Source organism: Pleurodeles waltl, chromosome 8, assembly GCF_031143425.1.
Source record: "Pleurodeles waltl isolate 20211129_DDA chromosome 8, aPleWal1.hap1.20221129, whole genome shotgun sequence".
Classification (NCBI taxonomy): domain Eukaryota; kingdom Metazoa; phylum Chordata; class Amphibia; order Caudata; family Salamandridae; genus Pleurodeles; species Pleurodeles waltl.
The window spans coordinates 369,028,115-369,046,788 of NC_090447.1; the positions used below are offsets into that span (position 1 = coordinate 369,028,115).

Below are 18,674 nucleotides of genomic sequence, written 5' to 3' on the forward strand. Positions count from 1 at the left end.
GGTAATTAGTTTGGACAGGTAGCTGAGTCCAGCATTCATTTTTTAGACTCATTTTTCACCATCAGACATTGATGTACATCCAGAAAGAGAAATGGAGAAACAGGAGAGGGGGAGGGGAAGAAATACAGGAAGAGAACAACAAGGAGAAAAGTAGAGAAGTGACAGAACCTACAAGATGTAAATAAAGAGGCAAGAAGTGTAGGGAGGAGGAAGAAAGAAACATGAGGGGGGGATCAAGACAAGGTATCCTTAGTATTTGCAAACCAGGACATTCAACAATGCTGATGACAGGCACCCAAGAGCAATACAGCAACCTGCAGTTAATACTTATTTATTTATTAACAAGGCAAGCCCTGAATTTCACAAACACTAATAGTCTTGCTGGAAATAATTTTTATCCCGGGCGGGGCACGGTGCAAACAGACCAATAAAATGCAATGAACCCTACCAAAGAAAATATATTGTGAAAAAAAGGGTCACTGAGCACTTCTCATAACTGCAGACAAATGGTCAGCTGCGGTGGGAGGTCAGGGTGTTAGAAGGAACCATTAATGGTATCAGGGTGGAGCAAAAACTGGTAACTGGAGCTTTACTTCAGTGAAATGGAATCCTTGCGCACTTAGACGGTCCTTTCCTTTGGTGCTTTATGGCCCACCCGGACACACCCAGAGCTCCGCAGCCCATAACATTCCATTAAAGGCTCCAGCTGAGACTCCTTTTGCAATACAGATATCTACAACAGCCCCTGCAGCAGGAATCTCTCTTCAGCCCACAGCCACCAAGAGCTGCTCCTTTTCCCACAGGTGTGATTTGAAACCACCCAGTGCTAGAAAAGTAGTTTAAAAAATAAAAACACTTTGGGATCCACTGCCACCAAGGACCATGACGGCTGCCTGGGAAACAGGCTGCTATTTTGCGATTCCTTTTTCAGAAAACAGGATGGGATTTTCAGCCAAAAATAAAGAAAAACAACCCTCTCCTTTTTCAGACCAAAAAACAAAGACTAGGCTGTTATATTTTTTCCCCCATCACTGCCTGGCCACTGCCTGATGCCTGCTTCTATTTGTCATGCTCTTAGAAAGAGAGGGAACAAGCCACTTCAAAGCGCCACCACTGCCATGAGCGTGAGCGCGGGGGTTATTGACTCCCTGCATAAATGTGTAGAAAGGAACGCGGCTGGGATGAAAGGCAAACCGAAACCGGAGAAGAGGCCATCACATGCTGAAACAGGAGGAAGCGTGACGTAGTGTGATGGCCAACATAAATGTTCACTTAGTTAAATCGCCTGGGGAGGGAACTCAAAACACAAAGGAGGGATATTTCATAAAATGCTGCAATAAAAATGAAGCATTCAAGACGAGCACAACAAAAAATGAATAGCAAGAGTGGGCATGGTTAAAAGCCCACAGAGAGATTACAACAGGTTAGAGCTCTTGCACGCTTGACCCTAAAAATAACGGTCTGCTAACGAGATCATCTGTTTTCTTTGGAAATGAAGGTAATATTGTGATTATTAAACGGTTGTTTTGTTCATTTGGCAATCACCAAATTCAAGTGCCACAACACACAGTAGACCAAAATACAGAAAATTATGTGTGTTCTTTGATGTATTTACTTTGTTGACACAACAGCTTACTTGTTGATTTATTACTCTTTATTTTGGCAGTGCTTGTAATTTTGATGTCTAAGCCTATTATAAAGACACAATCTTATACACAAATCACCTTTGTGCTTTCAATTGCTTTAGTTTACTACCAAGATAACATATTTTTGTTTGTTCACAAATAAAATACATGAACACTCATTGTTTTGTTTTAAGCAGTTGAATGCAGAATATGAGATAGTCAAGCCCTCTGTATTACAGGATGAATGTCTCATCCTCCATATTGTTTGAAAGAATTGTTTTGTTGTGGAGCAAGCACAAGAAGGATTTCATTTAAAAAAAAATAAAGGCAGGAAGCGAGGGAAGAGGTTTCCTGTTGTTTTTTGTCATCTGCTTTGTTACCATCTTGACAATTTGTCTCCTTGTCTAGGTCTCCTCCCTCCAAGTGCCAAAAATTAGGCATCAATATGCCTGGGTAATACAATTTCACACTTAGTTAGGCTTTTCATTCCCTACCAGTGGGGTTTGTGTATAGCATTTAGTTTTTTAGTCCATTAACATTGATCTATTTCAGATTTTGATTAAAGGATCACAGGTTAAACATTTGTATATGATTTTTTCTTGGATGCTATTTAGTGACAGTCCCACACTTTTATTGTGAATAGCGTCCTCCCTTGTGTCCGCCCTCAGTTTGGAAGAAGTCAATTTTTGTGAATGTTGGTTTTTCCTGGGCAGCTGATTGGCATCTGTTGCATGTCTTAGGTATGAGGGTCTGAATAGTGCTGCCAGTAGCTGTTACTTTTCTCTTAACCAGTAGCATTTCTATTTATTTCTGCTGTTTTATAAAGTCCTCTGTAAGCTCTCTCTGGTGCCAGAGTGTAAAGCAAAAATTGTATCATCCAGTAGGTGTAAAGGTACAACTCTCACCTAATTCAGCAAACACACTTTGCAATTAAAGTGCCATGAAGGTTCATATGATTAGAAATGCGTTTACAATCATATTCCAGTATTTGAACAAAGAGATCAGTGGGTACATTTACAGGTTGGGAAACACACTAGGCCTGGTGTCTAGGCTTAAAAAGGAGATGCATCAACAAGTTGTTGCGACAACATGCCTAGCGCACTTGAGCTAAAGGGGAATAAGGTGTGGAATTTGGGATTTGGAATTAAGGAATGGAACCTGGGATTTGGAGTAAGACACAGCATAAGGAAGGTCACAAAGTTAATAGAACTGGGTAATCTAGAAAGATAACGCACTATTTAAGAATATCACAGGGGCAAGTCATAGACCCACCTATTGCATTTCTCAATCCTAGAGCATTCTACTATCTTACACCTGGATAAATTGTGCAAAGTCCACTATGTAGTAATTGGTGTACAATAAATAAATGGAAATATAATACCAGAATTTCCATCCTGGGTACACTTTCTCATATCCTGCCATGTGAGTCTGCACCTCATTCTCAGCTATTAGCAAGTTTTCAAAACACAATAAGACTTTCCAGTAAGCTATGAAATAATGAATACTGTAGCCATGCTTCCTGCTCAAATACACACAAAACGAGGGGCTGGATGTTTTAAATTCTGGTCACAAAAAAACTGGTTACAAATTGAGACGAGTATTTTTGTGATCAGTACTGGATTTTATGAACTGGCTTAAATGATAATAGCTCCAGTTTGTAAAATTCAGATTCGGAGTGGGTTGTAATGCAACTTACCTCATGAATACTATTGAGGTAGGTCACCACTCAAACCAATTGGTGGCCATTAAAGGGATGGTGGTCTGCTAGGATTAGAAGAACACCATGTTTCTGATTGGATTTTAGCAAAGCAAACTTTTTTATTGAAGCCTATTTTCCGTAAATGAAACAGTCCTGAATTTTTTAAAAAATCATAGGTTTAAGTTTAAGAGCTGGCAGTGGACTGCTGGACCACTGCATAATGCCCAACATTTTTTGAGATTTCTAAAGGGACCCAAACCCTTTAGTGAAAGGTTTACCAACTAAACTCAGTGCTAATTCAAAGTTTTAGTAACAGATTTTGGCACAAATCATGGATTCATTCCATGCCAATTCAGTATTCAGTAGGATTGCCTTCATCACGCTCCTTTAAAAAAACAAATTGGTACCGGGTTGCACAATCCCCTTTTAGGAGTCAGCTAAAGTATGCCAACTACTAGAATGGGATTGGTACATTAAAACAAAACTTTTGTAGTTGTGAACTCCTAAGCAGAGCTCATTTCAGCTGTAACAGTGCTTTGTACTTCGAGCCGTTGTTCTCTGTAATAAGTTATCCTCCAACTTCTGCCAGGACTTTTTTAGTTTTAGATAGAAGTGAATCAGGTTTGTGTAGCCAATGTGCTGTAAATATTATTGCTGCCAAGGGGTTGGGCTTCTGTGAAAAGTATTCTCTCATGATTGTGACTATGGCCCTCATTCCGACATTGGCCGGCGGCGGTCGCCGCCGGCCTGTCGGGGGCCGCCAGAATACCGTTCCGCGGTCGAAAGACCGCAGCGGTGATTCTGACTTTCCCGCTGGGCTGGCGGGCGGCCGCCTTCAGGCCGCCCGCCAGCCCAGCGGGAAAGAGGCTTCCACGATGAAGCCGGCTCGGAATCGAGCCGGCGGAGTGGAAGCTGTGCGACGGGTGCAGTTGCACCCGTCGCGTATTTCACTGTCTGCGAAGCAGACAGTGAAATACATTTAGGGGCCCTCTTACGGGGGCCCCTGCAGTGCCCATGCCAGTGGCATGGGCACTGCAGGGGCCCCCAGGGGCCCCGCGACCCCCCCTACCGCCATCCGGTTCCCGGCGGGAGAACCGCCGGGAACTGGATGGCGGTAGGGGGGGTCGGAATCCCCTCGGCGGCGCAGCTAGCTGCGCCGCCTTGGAGGATTCCTATGGGCGGTGGTACACTGGCGGGAAACCGCCAGTGTTGCCGGTCCGACCGCGGCTTTACCGCCGCGGTCGGAATGCCCATTGGAGCACCGCCGGCCTGTCGGCGGTGCTCCCGCGGTCCTCCACCCTGGCGGTTTGAAACCGCCAGGGTCGGAATGAGGGCCAATATGTGATTTAATCGACCAACATTATCTTCCAGAATGCTTATAATTTATTTCCTCTTTTTAGACATTTGCACAAGAATGTGCACACTTTGGAGCATCTGTGGCACTTAAAAGCATGTAATATGAAAAGAAAAAAAACATAATTTTTTGATGGTATAAAAATGAACGTGTTGATTTTCTTTGATGTGAATTTGGACTTAATTTTCAATATGGCATCAAATTGCAGAACACAAAATACAAATTTAGCACCTTCTTCCCAAGTTGTTCATAATTAAATCATGTTTTTGTATATTGGCCCTTTTGAGAAAATGTGGATCTACCACAGCACTCTAAGGACTCAAGACTTCTCCCTAAGTGCAGTGGTATCTCTACATGATCTCAAATGTGTACAGTGGACCCTCTCGTTTATTGTTGTCAGTACCTGTTGGTAGAAGGTTATGAGATACCAAGGAAGCACTAACCAAAGTTACTTGTTTATCATACCATACCCAGAATTTCTGTTTTCAATAGCAGGTACAATTGTTGTACCACTACTACCTACCTGTTTTTTGCATTACTTTGACCCCTATTTTTATGGCAGAGTACTCTGTCCAACAAAATTGTGTTTCCCCCTCTTTATTTAGAGTATAGGGGTACTTCCACATTTCAGACAGTGGAGGCTACGCTGGCTCGCTTTGCAGAAACCCTCAGAGTTTATCCATACATCCTTTAAATAATGCACTTTGTTTTGTCGTGTATCTAAACAAATAGAGATTTATGGGACTACTGTTGTTTTTGGTAGTGCAACCCCATATGACCTTAAGGGCCAAGATGTATTAGTCATGCTTGAGCAAGAGGAAACACAGTGCAGAGCATTATCTACTAAGATTGGCCTGCTGCTGTTTGCAATCCCCTACCATGTTGCAGTAATAGGACTCCCTCATGTGACACACAACCTCACACCATGGTGCAGAGGTGAATGTGCACTGCCTAGCATAGAATCTGTACTGGGAGAATAACATTCCAACACAAATTCCTATCCCTAGATAAGCTAAGAAGGATCTCACACAGTGGGTCTGGGCTGTGCACAGCAGCACACATTGAATGTATTGCTTTGCTGAGAAAAGGACACATTTTCCATTGTTTTCACCTGCTTGGAGCCGAGTCTGGCTATTTTAGCAGATTGGGTTTTGCATCAAAAACTGTCAGTGTTTGTGCTGATCCACTCCATAATGCCCACTTGACACCAAGCAGTGCAAAGCGATTTATGCACTGAGAAAATGGCATCTTTCCAGTTCAAAATCACATTTGTGTTGGATAGCAAATACCATGGACTACTTTGCATTACTCTGAATTTCTTTGCCTTGCATTGCACTGGTGACTTAATAAATGAGGGCCTTCATCTATTATGACAAAATGTGGCACTTAAAGCACTGCTGATCAATTGATAAAAAATATCATGCAAAGGCTATGTTTTCCTCAATTCCACTGCAATCACTTGTTAAATGACTACAGAATGGAGCCGAAACAACACATTAAGGAGGCATTAGTTTACGTGTAGAAAAAAGGACCTGCAACCATACATTGAACACCTATATTTCTGTTTCTGCATAGCAATGTGAACTTTGGGCATGAGGCAGTTTTGGCAGTAATGGGTGTCTTAATTCATTTGACCTTTTGGCAAATAAACAAGATTGTGTCAGAGCCTACTTGGACTGCTAATGGATCACGTCATTACATTGCCACAAGCACTGACTTTGAGAGACCTTACTATTCAATCAATCAATCAACATTTGTAAAGCGCGCTACTCAACCATTAGAGTCTCAAGGAACTGAGGGAGGGGGGAGGGAAGGACTGCTAATGCTCGAATAGGTCTTGAGGCATTTTCTGAATGTCAGGAGGTCCTGGGTCTGTCAATGGTGGGTGGGGAGGGTGTTCCAGGTCTTGGTGGCGAGGTGGGAGAAGGATCTTCCGCCGGCTGTAGTTCGATGGATGCGAGGGGAAGCAGCGAGGGCAAAGTTGGTGGAGTTGGCAGGTGGGAGTGTGGAAGGTGATTCGCTCGTTGAGGTAGGCCAGGCCTGTGTTGTGAAGAGCCTTGTGAGCGTGGATGAGGAGCTTGAAAGTGATCCTCTTGGTGACATGGAGCCAGTGCAGGTCTCTGAGGTGGGCTGAGATGTGGTCGCGGTGTGGGATGTTGAGGATGAGGCGTGCGGAGGCGTTCTGTATACATTGTAGTTTATTCTGGAGCTTGGCTGTGGTTCCTGCGTAGAGCGCATTGCCGTAGTCCAGTCTGCTGCTGACGAGAGCGTGGGTGACCTTCCTTCTTGTTTCGGTCGGGATCCATCTGAAGATCTTGCGAAGCATGCAGAGGGTGTTAAAGCTGGAAGATGAGACTGCGCTGACTTGCTGGGTCATGGTGAGCGATGAGTTTAGGATGAAGCCTAGATTGCAAGTGTGGGTGGTGGGTGTTGGTGCAGTTCCTAGGGTGGCTGCCTCCTACATTGGTGGTGCGGCGGTGGCTGGCCACCAGGAGTTGTCCCATGCGGAGCAGTTGGAGCCAAGAATTCACATTCTTTGATGTAGCAGTATGTTTATTTGACTGTTTGAGATGTATATCCTAGGTTTCTTTAGGCTCTTAACAAAAAAGAGGCCATCTGTGACAAATGGAATTTGATTACAGGCATAAACCACAAGACTATAACCAAATTCACTAGCATGATTCTGCATATTTGAATGGGATACTTATCTTCTTTTTTATTATGTTGAGCATGCAACAGCGCATGGGCTGCAGGCACTCTAGCTTGTGACATACTATTGTTAGATAGAAAGGGCTTAGAGCCCGCCTATTCCTTATTATTTGTTGCGATCAGTGTCACTCTTTGTTGGACCTGTCCCTTTTTGCGGGTTCATCCCCAGACTTTTTGCACCCTTCCTCCTGTTTTTCCTGACCTCTTGTTGTTAGCTCTAGAACTCTGAGCACTTTATCACTGCTGATCAGTGCTACAGTGCAGGTGCTCTCCCTTTTAAAATTGATATGATTGGCTTATACCTAAATGGCACATTTAATTTACCTATAAGTCCCTTGTACAGTGGTATCCCTATACCCAGGGACTGTAAATTAAATGCTACTAGTGGGCCTGCAGTGCTGCTTGCGCCACCCACTGAAGTAGCCTTTCAAACCTGTCTCAGGCTTGCTAGCGCAGGCCCTGCATGTGCAGTTTCTGCCATAGGAACCTGGCATCTAAATTTACTTGCCAGGCCCATAACTCCCCTTTTACTACATGTAAGCCACCACTAAGGTAGGCCCTAGCTAGCCCAATGGACAGGGTGCTATGTATGTAGAACGTGGGACAGGTGCCTGGTTGCGCGGCCTGTCATGGAAGACAAACAGCCTATTTGGTTTCTTACTGCTGTGAGTGCTGCCTTCTCATAAGATTGCATTGGAAATTCCCCACCTTGTGTCTAGGGGGTATTGTCTGATTTATGAGGGGTAGCGTAGGCATGTTTGGTATGGGTGTAATGATAGTGAAAAATTCTGCTTACTGGTGTAGGTGGAGTTTTTATTACCATTATAGAAATGCCACTTCTAGAAAGTGAGCTTCTCTCTGTGCTTATGACTCTGGTGTTTTGCAGTTTGACTCCAATCCACGTCTGAGCAGAGTGACAGTTGGGTTTTGTGCATACTTTTCAGACACCAGTACACAGGGAGGGTGGAGGTGTCACAGAGGTGCATCTGCATTTTTAATGGTCTTCTTGGGCTGAGAGAAGGGGAGGTGGGGCACACTTGAATTTGTAAAGGCTGTGCCCTGGCCTCACACAAAGGGCTCGTTTACCCCCAACTGATGACTGGAGCCTCTGCTGGAGGAGAGAAGGGACACTCCCAGAACCAGTTGTAACTGGTTCGAACCTCATCTCCCCCTCTGTGTTAAACCGTTGCAAAACGTAGCATAAGTACAGGTCATTTCCCCATGAAAAGGAGGCACTAGAGACACTTTTAACCCACTTGTAACTGGTCACAGAATGCTGCTGGAGGGACTCACCAGGAGCCGCCTTGGACTGCTGCTGCTGTGCTGACCTGTGAACTGCTGGGTCACTAGGAGGAACTACCACTGACTGCAACCCTTTGTGCTGGCCTGCGGTGGGCCCCTGCCACCCTGTGCTCCTGCTTTGTGTCCCCAGGGGCTGGGTGTTGTGGCCCCTGCCACTGCCTGCATAGCACCTGGAGAGCACTCTGTTTAACTGTCTTCAAGCGCCTTGAGAGCTCTTTTGCTTTATCCCCTTTAGCGCCCAGAGAGCACCACTTCTTTAACTAATCGTGCCTTGAGAGTGCGTTGTCGTGAAAGAATCACCGCCGCGACCCAGGAGTTCAAATCCCAAGCACCAGAGAACACACTGCCCCGGGGCACAAAAAAATCAACCTGGTGTGAGCACGCTCCTAGCAGTTCCCCCGGGGTGACGCACACACTGAGGAGCGTCCCTGGGGCACCAACCGGTACCAAATCATGACTGGAGACACCACTGTGGCGCGGGCGGGTTGCAGCTGACTTGCGCACCAGATTGGGTGCGGGCGATTCGCTTTGCGAGGTCAGGCCGGAAAGGAAGCCTCATCGGAGGCTCCCGCCACACCGGGCCCTCATCTGTGCTAAGAGGTAACGGGTGGAGGAGAAGGCCTCATCTGAGGCCCCCCGCATTGCCTGGCCCCTTGTCCTGTTTCTGGATGTACCCCACAGGAGGGCTGGTCATGGCCCGGGGAGAGGGGCTTCAGAGATTGTAGGTACCCGGTTTGGGTGCTGGCTCCAGGAGGGGCCCTGCATAAAATCTGAGGGGGTGCATGCTGCCTCCCCCTCCTCAAACCATACAATGGCCCCCTTTTCATCCTCCTGGCACTGGAGGTGCCTACAACATAAAGAGACAGGTACTTTGGGTGGCAACATATTCCTTTGGGGCCTTTAGGCTGATATGTTTCCTACTTGCCATATATATTTCTAATGTTCCTTTTAAGGGCAGTCTGGGAATATTATGCTAACCTGTTTTCTTTTTATGATGTGCCATATGATTGCTAATGTTCCTGTTATGCACATTGATATCTAACATGCACTGATCCGATGTTATGGATCTCTGCAGTTGTAGAAACTGGAGCACACATCCTCTCACTGATAAAGTATGCTCTAAGATAGGAAAACTAGGATTCCTATCCTGCGTTGTTGGTAGAGGAAGAAGAGGATGAGTGTAGGAGGCTGGCCTGGCTTATGGTGGGTACCTTGTGGTACTTACACCTTCTGCCAGGTCCAGTTATCCCTTATTAGTAGATTAGAGGTGTTGTAGCAGCTTAGGCTGATAGGGGTAGCTATAGCAGAGCAGCTTAGGCTGAACTAGGAGACATGCAAAGCTCTTACTATACCACTTATATCACTTAGCACTATATCATAAGAAACACAATACTCAGATTTACTAAAAAATAAAGGTACTTTATTTTAGTGACAATATGCCAAAAGTATCTCAGAGGATATACTCCCTTAGGAGGTAGGTACAATACACAAAATATACACACAGACCAAAATCAGGTAATTAAAACACTTAGAAAAGTAGTGCAAACACTGTAGAACACAATAGAATGCAATAGGAGACAATAGGCCTAGGGGCAACAGAAACCATATAGTCCAAAAGTGGAATGCGAACCACGAATGGACCCCAGGCCTAGTGTAGTGTGTAGAGGGTCACTGGAAGTGTAAGAAAATACTAAGGGTGTCCAAGATACCCCAACCAAAGATCCTGAAAAATAAGAGTAAAGTTACCCTACTACCCCAGAAAGAAAGTAAAGTTGAGATAGGGGATTCTGCAAAGACAACAGCTGACTGCAAAGCACTGAAGATGGATTCCTGGACCTGAGGACCTGCAAAGGAAGGGGACCAAGTCCAAGAGTCACGCAAGTGTTCAGGGGGGCAGGAGCCCACTAAACCCTGGATGAAGGTGCAAAAGGGCTGCCTCTGGGTGGAAGAAGCCAAAGATTCTGCAACAAGAGAAGGTGCCAGGAACTTCTCCTTTGGTCAAAAGATGCTCCACGGCGTGCTGGAGGATGCAGAGTTATTTCCACGCAGAAAGACTGCAAACAAGCCTTGCTAGCTGCAAGAGTTGCATTTGAGGATTTTGGGTGCCGACAGGGCCCAGGAAGGACCAGGAGGTCGCTCTTTGGAGGAGGAGACAGAGGGGGAGCTCAGCAACATGGAAATCCCATGCAGAAGCAGGTAGCACCCGCAGAAGCACCTAAACAGGTGTTCAGAAGATCTGAGCATGATGGTCAACTCAGCACAACAAAAGAGGGTCCCATGAACTCAGAGTCCAACTCAGCGAGTTGGGCAATGCAGGACGGAGTGCTGGGGACCTGGGATAGGCTGTGCACAAAGGAAGTCTTGCAGAAGTGCACAGAAACCCTAGCAGCTGCAGTTCATGCAGTACACAGGATTACTGTCTGGCGTGGGGAGGCAAGGACTTACCTCCACCAAATTTGGACAGAAGGGCCACTGGACTGTCGGGGACACTTGGATCCAGCTCCTGTGTTCCAGGGACCACCCTCGTCAAGATGAGAGGGGAACCAGAGGACCGGTGATGCAGAAGTTTGGTGCCTGCGTTAGCAGGGGGAAGATTCCGTCGACCCACAGGAGATTTCTTCTTTGCTTCCAGTGCAGGGTGAAGGCAGACAGCCCTCAGAGCATGCACCACCAGGAAACAGTCAAGAAAGCCGTCAGGATGAGGCGCTACAATGTTGCTGGTAGTCTTCTTGCTACTTTGTTGCGGTTTTGCAGGGGTCCTGGAGCAGTCAGCGGTTGATCCTTGGCAGAAGTCGAAGAGGGAAGTGCAGAGGAACTCTGGTGAGCTCTTGCATTCGTTATCTGGTGAGATACCCACAGGAGAGACCCTAAATAGCCCTCAGAGGAGGATTGGCTACAGAGAAAGGTAAGCACCTATCAGGAGGGGTCTCTGACGTCACCTGCTGGCACTGGCCACGGAGAGCTGTCCATTGTGCCCTCACCCCTCTGCATCCAAGATGGCAGAGGTCTGGGACACACTGGAGGAGCTCTGGGCAGGAGCTGGTCAGGGGAGTGGTCACTCCCCTTTCCTTTGTCCAGTTTCACGCCAGAGCAGGGCTGGGGGGATCCCTGAACCGGTGTAGACTGTCTTATGCAAGGAGGGCACCATCTGTGCCCTTCAAAGCATTTCCAGAGGCCAGGAGAGGCCACTCCTCTCAGGCCCTTCACACCTATTTCCAAAGGGAGAGGGTGTAACACCCTCTCTCAGAGGAAATCCTTTGTTCTGCCTTCCTGATACTGGGCTGCCCAGGCCGAGGGGGGCAGAAACCTGTCTGAGGGTTGGCAGCAGCAGTAGCTGCAGAGAAAACCCTGGAAAGTTAGTTTGGCAGTACCTGGGCTCTATGCTGGAGACCCGGGGATGCATGGAATTGTCCCCCCAATACCAGAATGGTATTGAGGTGACAATTCCATGATCCTAGACATGTTACATGGCCATGTTCGGAGTTACCATTGTGACGTTACATATAGGTATTGACCTATATGTAGTGCACTCGTGTAATGGTGTCCCCGCACTCACAAAGTCCGGGGAAACAGCCCTGAACAATGTGGGGGCACCTTGACTGGTGCCAGGGTGCCCACACACTAAGTAACTTTGCATCTAACCTTCACTAAGTGAGGGTTAGACATATAGGTGACTTATAAGTTACTTAAGTGCAGTGTAAAATGGCTGTGAAATAACGTGGATGTGATTTCACTCAGTCTGCAGTGGCAGTCCTGAGTAAGAATTGTCTGACCTCCCTATGTGTGGCAAAAGAAATGCTGCAGCCCATAGGGATCTCCTGGAACCTCAATACCCTGGGTACCTAGGTACCATATACTAGGGAATTATAAGGGTGTTCCAGAGTGCCAATCAGAATTGGTAAAATTAGTCACTAGCCTGCAGTGACAATTTTAAAAGCAGAGAGAGCATAAACACTGAGGTTCTGGTTAGCAGAGCCTCAGTGATACAGTTAGGCACCACACAGGGAACACATACAGGGCACACTTTATGAGCACTGGGGTCCTGGCTAGCAGGATCCCAGTGACACAGGCGAAAACAAAAATACATCCAAGTAAAAATGGGGGTAACATGTCAGGCAAGATGGTACTTTCCTACAATGAGGAGGAAGATTGGGGGATGGGGATTGCTTGCTGTCTACCCCTCCCATGCCCACTATAACTTTTAGAAAGAGGGTTGGATCACTGCAGTTGCTGCTGGCGATACTGCTGCCGCCCATGAAAAGAAAAGATTCTGGCAAAGACACAAAACATTCTAAACTGTCTGTAATTCTTAGACCTGTATTGAAGATCCAGGGATCAAGCCGTTGCTTTACTATCTTTAAACCTTTTCAAGGGACAATCCCCATTTGCACCAAACAGTGTAGACCCATCAAAGGGCAAATCCATCAAAGCATTCTGCTCATCTTGGGAGAATCCAAAACCTCTCAATGAAGCATGCCCTCTGCTGGTTAACAACGTGCCCATCACTCTGGCCATGGAATCTGTAACGCAACTGTATGACCTGGTGGGCTGCAGCATGTCCATCGTTCAAGAGTTCAGAAAAGTGCCCCTGAGCATCCTCTGGTAGCTTTGGAACCACAGCCTTAGCAGATGTCCAGTAAAGCATGAATATAATGGCCCAACAAGCAGGTTGGATTTGTGGACTTCAATGGCATGCTGCCAGAGGAAAACACCATCTTTGCCGACTATTCCATATTTTTAGACTCTTTATGCACTAGGGAAGTAGGACAAAATCCAGGTGTAAGCTTTGAGGAACCCAAAGCTTGAACCACTAAACTCTCAGGTGAATGGTAGAGGACAAAAATATTGGATCTTCTAGTAATTTGCATAGAAACCACAGAAAATCACATTGGTTTATGTCAAATTACCATAATTGGTTTATTCATAGCCTTGTTAAAAGGCAACAAGGGTTCTGAGGTTGATGAAGGAGAAAGAAGCACCTCAGTTAGAGGATCAGTAGTGGGAAGAGGCAAATCAAACATGTCAGCCACCTTTCTAAAGACAGATTGGTAGGATGTAACTTACGGTGGAGGAATACCTTTCGATGACAACACCTCCCTTTCTGAGGACCTGTCTAAGGGGGTCATTCAGACCCCGGCGGGCGGCGGGAACCGCCGAATGACCGCACCGCGGTCAAAGACCGCGGCGGCCATTCTGTGTTTCCCGCTGGGCTGGCTGGCGACCGCCAGAAGGCCGCCCGCCAGCCCAGCGGGAAACCCCTTCCCACGAGGAAGCCGGCTCCGAATGGAGCCGGCAGAGTGGGAAGGGTGCGACTGGTGCAGTAGCACCCGTCGCGAATTTCAGTGCCTGCTATGCAGACACTGAGATTCAAAGTGGGGCCCGCTTACGGGGGCCCCTGCAGTGCCCATGCCATTGGCATGGGCACTGCAGGGGCCCCCAGGGGCCCCACGACACCCCTCACCGCCATCCTGTTCCTGGCGGTCGGAACCGCCAGGAACAGGATGGCGGTGACGGGGTCGGAATCCCCCATGGCGGTGCAGCAAGCTGCGCCGCCATGGGGGATTCCTCAGGGCAGCGGAAAACCGGCGGGACACCGCCGGTTTTCCTGTTCTGACCGCGGCCAAACCGCCGCGGTCAGAATGCCCTGCGGGGCACCGCCAGCCTGTTGGCGGTGCTCCCGCCGACGGGTCGGAATGACCCCCTAAATCACCTGCCTCTGCTCACCCCTCAAAGCACAGACCCAGAGATACTGCCTCTCCCTCTTCCACTTGTGGAGAATATTCTTTGTCAAAGGTATACTGCTCCTTCTCAAGAATCCTCTGAACCTCCCTTCAAGATCTATGCTTCAACCTCGGTAATGATATTGGTGATGTTGGCATCAGCGTCAGCGATGTTGGCAACAGCACCACTGACGTTGGCACTTGTGTTGTAGAGGTAAGAAGAAGCACCAGAGTTGAAGCATGTGACACTGTAAAGGAGTCGGTTGATGCTGGTGAAGGCACAATGTACGCCAGTGACATGTGTGAGATGAAGATAGGAGAAGACGTGATCTTCTTCAGCACCGGAGTTGGCCTTTAAACCTGGGCCATCCACAGAAAAAGAAATAAAAGGCATAAAAGGTGACTGCTGATAATGTGCTGGAAATCCTCCCAATAAATATGATAGTGGACTCATGGGGCCAACGAGTACACCAGAGTAATCGCTATATTGAAAATGCTGAACCTAGCTTTTTAAATATTGAGGGGATCCACTCCTGGACTGTGATAATTACTTGGGGTGGCTACTTACCCCCATCAACTAATAACCCATTTTTTTACATTGAGGTTTAGAAGTGGGATCTAGGATTTGAGCTTTGCAGTGCCTTTAGTGTTAGTGAAGTTACAAACAAAAATCCCTTTTTGTATCTGACATGAAAATCAACATTTATCTTTCAATTTGGGTTTTGATTTTTAATTGGCAATTTTTTGTTTGTTTGTTTCCTAAATTTCACTCCCACTGTCTTATTTTGCACCTGTGATTTTTGTTTGGAAGGATGGAAGTGGATATGATCAGCAGTGAGATACTTGGCATGACAGAGTTGAGGGCTGACTCTGTTAAAGGGCTCTAAGAAGCTGGAGTACAAGATAGCCCTCAGAGCCTGGGAGGATGTCCCCCTGCTACAGTCAACCACACAGGGGCAATGAGGAAGAAGATAAGGATGAAGGGATGGAGAAAAGAGGGGGAAGCCTTTACAGTGGCCCCAAGATCAGAGGAAGGGGTGCCACGAGATCTAGGTCAGTGAAGTTTGATCTAATCAAAGAAAAATAGTGCCTGAAATTCAGGGATAGCTAAAAGAAGTCACACTGGCCATGGATAGATTTTGTGTATTCATCAAGTAAGGCACTGCATGCTTTGGTGAATGGCAGCAAAGTAAATGATTGTAAAGGGCTTTATAATTCTATGATGAAGCACACACTTAGTAATTGATTTACAGAGTTGCACCAACACGTAATTGATTCTATGCTCACTGTTACCAAAGAACCAAAGAAGAAGGCAGACCACTGTATCAGCACCAGCGTGTGCAAAAAAAGGTACCTGGGAGTGACCCCAAGAAGGGGTTTATCTGGTCCACCTCAGCAGAAGACGGGGGAGGTCCAGGACAAAACAGAGACATTCTGCAAAAGGGCTTCATAAGAGTTTGGAGGGAATGGATTCACATAACCTTACTGTGCACAAACGGTGAGGTTCTGATGGATGGAAACCCAGGGCACCTCTCATCCCACACATTTACCCCCTCAATTGATATCCCAATATCTTATAACAGTGTATTACTGGGCTGGGGTCATTCATTAATTAGCAGGTGTGAAGCTTTCCTCAGAAATAAGCCACATACCATATCTCTGGATGCCCAATCTATTATGCATGCCATTGCTCTTACCTCAGGAACAGACATAGGCTATATTTTCACTATTAAATCCAGCTTTTATCCATTTTCCATTGAAGATCTTGTTAAAGCACCTAACCTAAACCCTCAGAGACGTGATATGCCTTCTCAGAGTTGTGGTTAAGTTAGCAACACACCTGAAAAAACATAGTGGTGATACCTACTTTTTTTACAATATTGCCTAACCTCAAGACACAAGCATTTACGGCCTGATTTAAAAAGCCCTAGCGCCACCCTAACTCTGGCATAGCGCTATTCTTTTTGACGCTAAGGTGGCACGAAAGTGGCTTTTTACATGCGCCATATTTACAAAGTGTTGCAATAAATGCATTGTGCCACTTTGTAAACCCTTGCGCCACCTTATGCCTGCACCAGGCACAATGTATGCAAGGGGGGGCATTCTCTCATTACGGGGGCTGAAAAAATGGAGGAAGGAAATCTAAGAGATTTCCTTGCACCATTTCTTTTGCACTTTTAACGCCTGCTCAGAGCAGGCATTAAAAGAGGGCATGCCGTTGAATACAATGGGCCCCTATGTACTCTGCAGGAGTAGCGCCAAAACTTTGGCACTTACGCCTGCAGAGTACATCAATAGCGTTAGGAATTCAGACGCTATTGCTCCCTACCCTGTGCCATTTTAAATACGGCGCACACATGGTGGCTGGAGGGGGGCGATAAGGGGCGCAAGGAAAGTGCCACTTCTCTTAAATCAGCCCCTTAATGTTCAGGAGGTTAAGACTGAAAGGCATAAAGAATCATTAAGTAGAGCTAAGTAGTCCCTCTTCTGTTTCTTCAGGTTAAATCCAAAAGATTACAGTAACTCAACAACAGCACAAAATAAATCTTAAGAAGGTTCCACTCCAGCAGTGATATGTCCAGTGCTATCATTTTGCTATGTCTTGATGGTTTTCTTGTTTAAAACCTTAAAGTCAACATCTTAATATTATGTACTGTACATAAAACATGGAAACCAAAAAAAGATATTTCCTGATTTTCTGGGAAATGTGGATTTCATAATAATAATGACTTCCACAAATCACTCAGTGGCGCTCTAGCATTATCGATTGTCTTATCAATCTTATTTTCAAGAACGCATACACAGCCAGCCCAAGCTAAATGAAAACATCATAAGTTGTACCTTGCAGAAGACCATGCCCCTCATTATGACTTTGGCGATCTTTTCACAAGACCACCAAAGCCACGGGTGCCAGAAGACCGCCAGTGCTGGCGGTCTTCCGCCCACCATATTACAATTACTGCAGGATAACCGCCACATTTTTAACAGAAATTCTGCAGTAGTCGTGGTGGTGGATGGAAGCACATAAGCGGTTCCACCATCAGCCCTGCCCAACCAGAAGGACTCTGCCCACCATATTATGTGCAATAATACAGCGTTGTGGTGTCCTGATGGTGGTCTGCTGCCGGTGGTGAAAGCGCCTGTACCCATTCCCTGCCGGACAACCTCCTCGCTGGAAACGGTAAGTCTGGCGTCAGACAGGGGAGGTTGGGTGTTGTGTGTGCATGTGCGAGTGGGTGTCTGCGTGTGTGTATGCGTGTTTGTGTGTGGGTGTATGTGTGTTTGTGTGTGTGTATGAATTATTGCATGGGTGTGTTCATGCATGGTTGAATGCATGTATGAGTGCTGAGGTTAATGTGTTTGTGGATGCATGTGAGTGAATGTGTGTATGTAAGTGTAGGTGAATGAGTGTATGAGTGGTGCGTGTGGGTGTCTGTGTGCGTGTGCATGTATGCAGGGAAAGGGGTGGGGGGTGCTGTACCAGAAGGGGGGTAGGAGGGTGCTCTACCTGAAGGGGAGTGGGGGAGGGGGGTGTTATACTTGAAGGGAGGATGGGGGGTCCCGGTATGGAGGGGAAATATGGGGTACTGTGCTTGCTGGGGAGGGTCGTCTGCCAGGGACAGGGAAGAAATTCCCTGTCACCCGTAGCCTTTCCACCATGGTTTTCGTGGCGGTGCTACCACTCATAAACCCTGGTGGAAAGCCGGCTCAAAATACTGCCGGTGGTCTTCGGTGGAGGCCAACCCGCCACACTCATTATGTCACGGTCTTCACCACCAGCCTGTTGGCAGTGAAACCGCCACCATGGCCTTGGAGGTCAGAAGACCGCCAGGATCATAATGAGGGCCAGTGTTAGCAATCTCCCCTTCAATTCACAGAGTTTGTGTTAAAGGCATAAGTAAGTATTTTTCCATTTTATTTTTACTACAAAAAACTAATCAGCATGGACTAGCATTTCACTTAGTGTTTTCTTTAGACATGTTCCTGTTCAAAACAATATTTCACGCTAACTGCCACAAAATTCTGATGAAATTTAAACCATACATAACAGTGAATGTAATACTATTGTATATTGCCATCTGAATTCTAATGCCATTTGCAAATCACTCAACGTTCAGCCTCTTGGTTTTTGATGTCACTAGAAGTCCTTGATTGTTAATTGCAAAATCAGTGATATTGGCAGTTATGGACAACCTTAGAATAGAGGAGATTCATAGAATGAGGTGATTTTAGACCTTTCCGTGGTGTTTGACACAGTAGACGAT

At 46.5% G+C, this 18,674-nt stretch overlaps 1 protein-coding gene across 1 annotated transcript in view; it reads right to left on the minus strand.

Moving 5' to 3' along the window:
* Nucleotides 1-18,674, minus strand: part of MYO16 (myosin XVI) — a 2,485,855-nt gene that overhangs the window by 151,662 nt on the left and 2,315,519 nt on the right. The gene's annotated exons all lie outside the window — the stretch shown is intronic.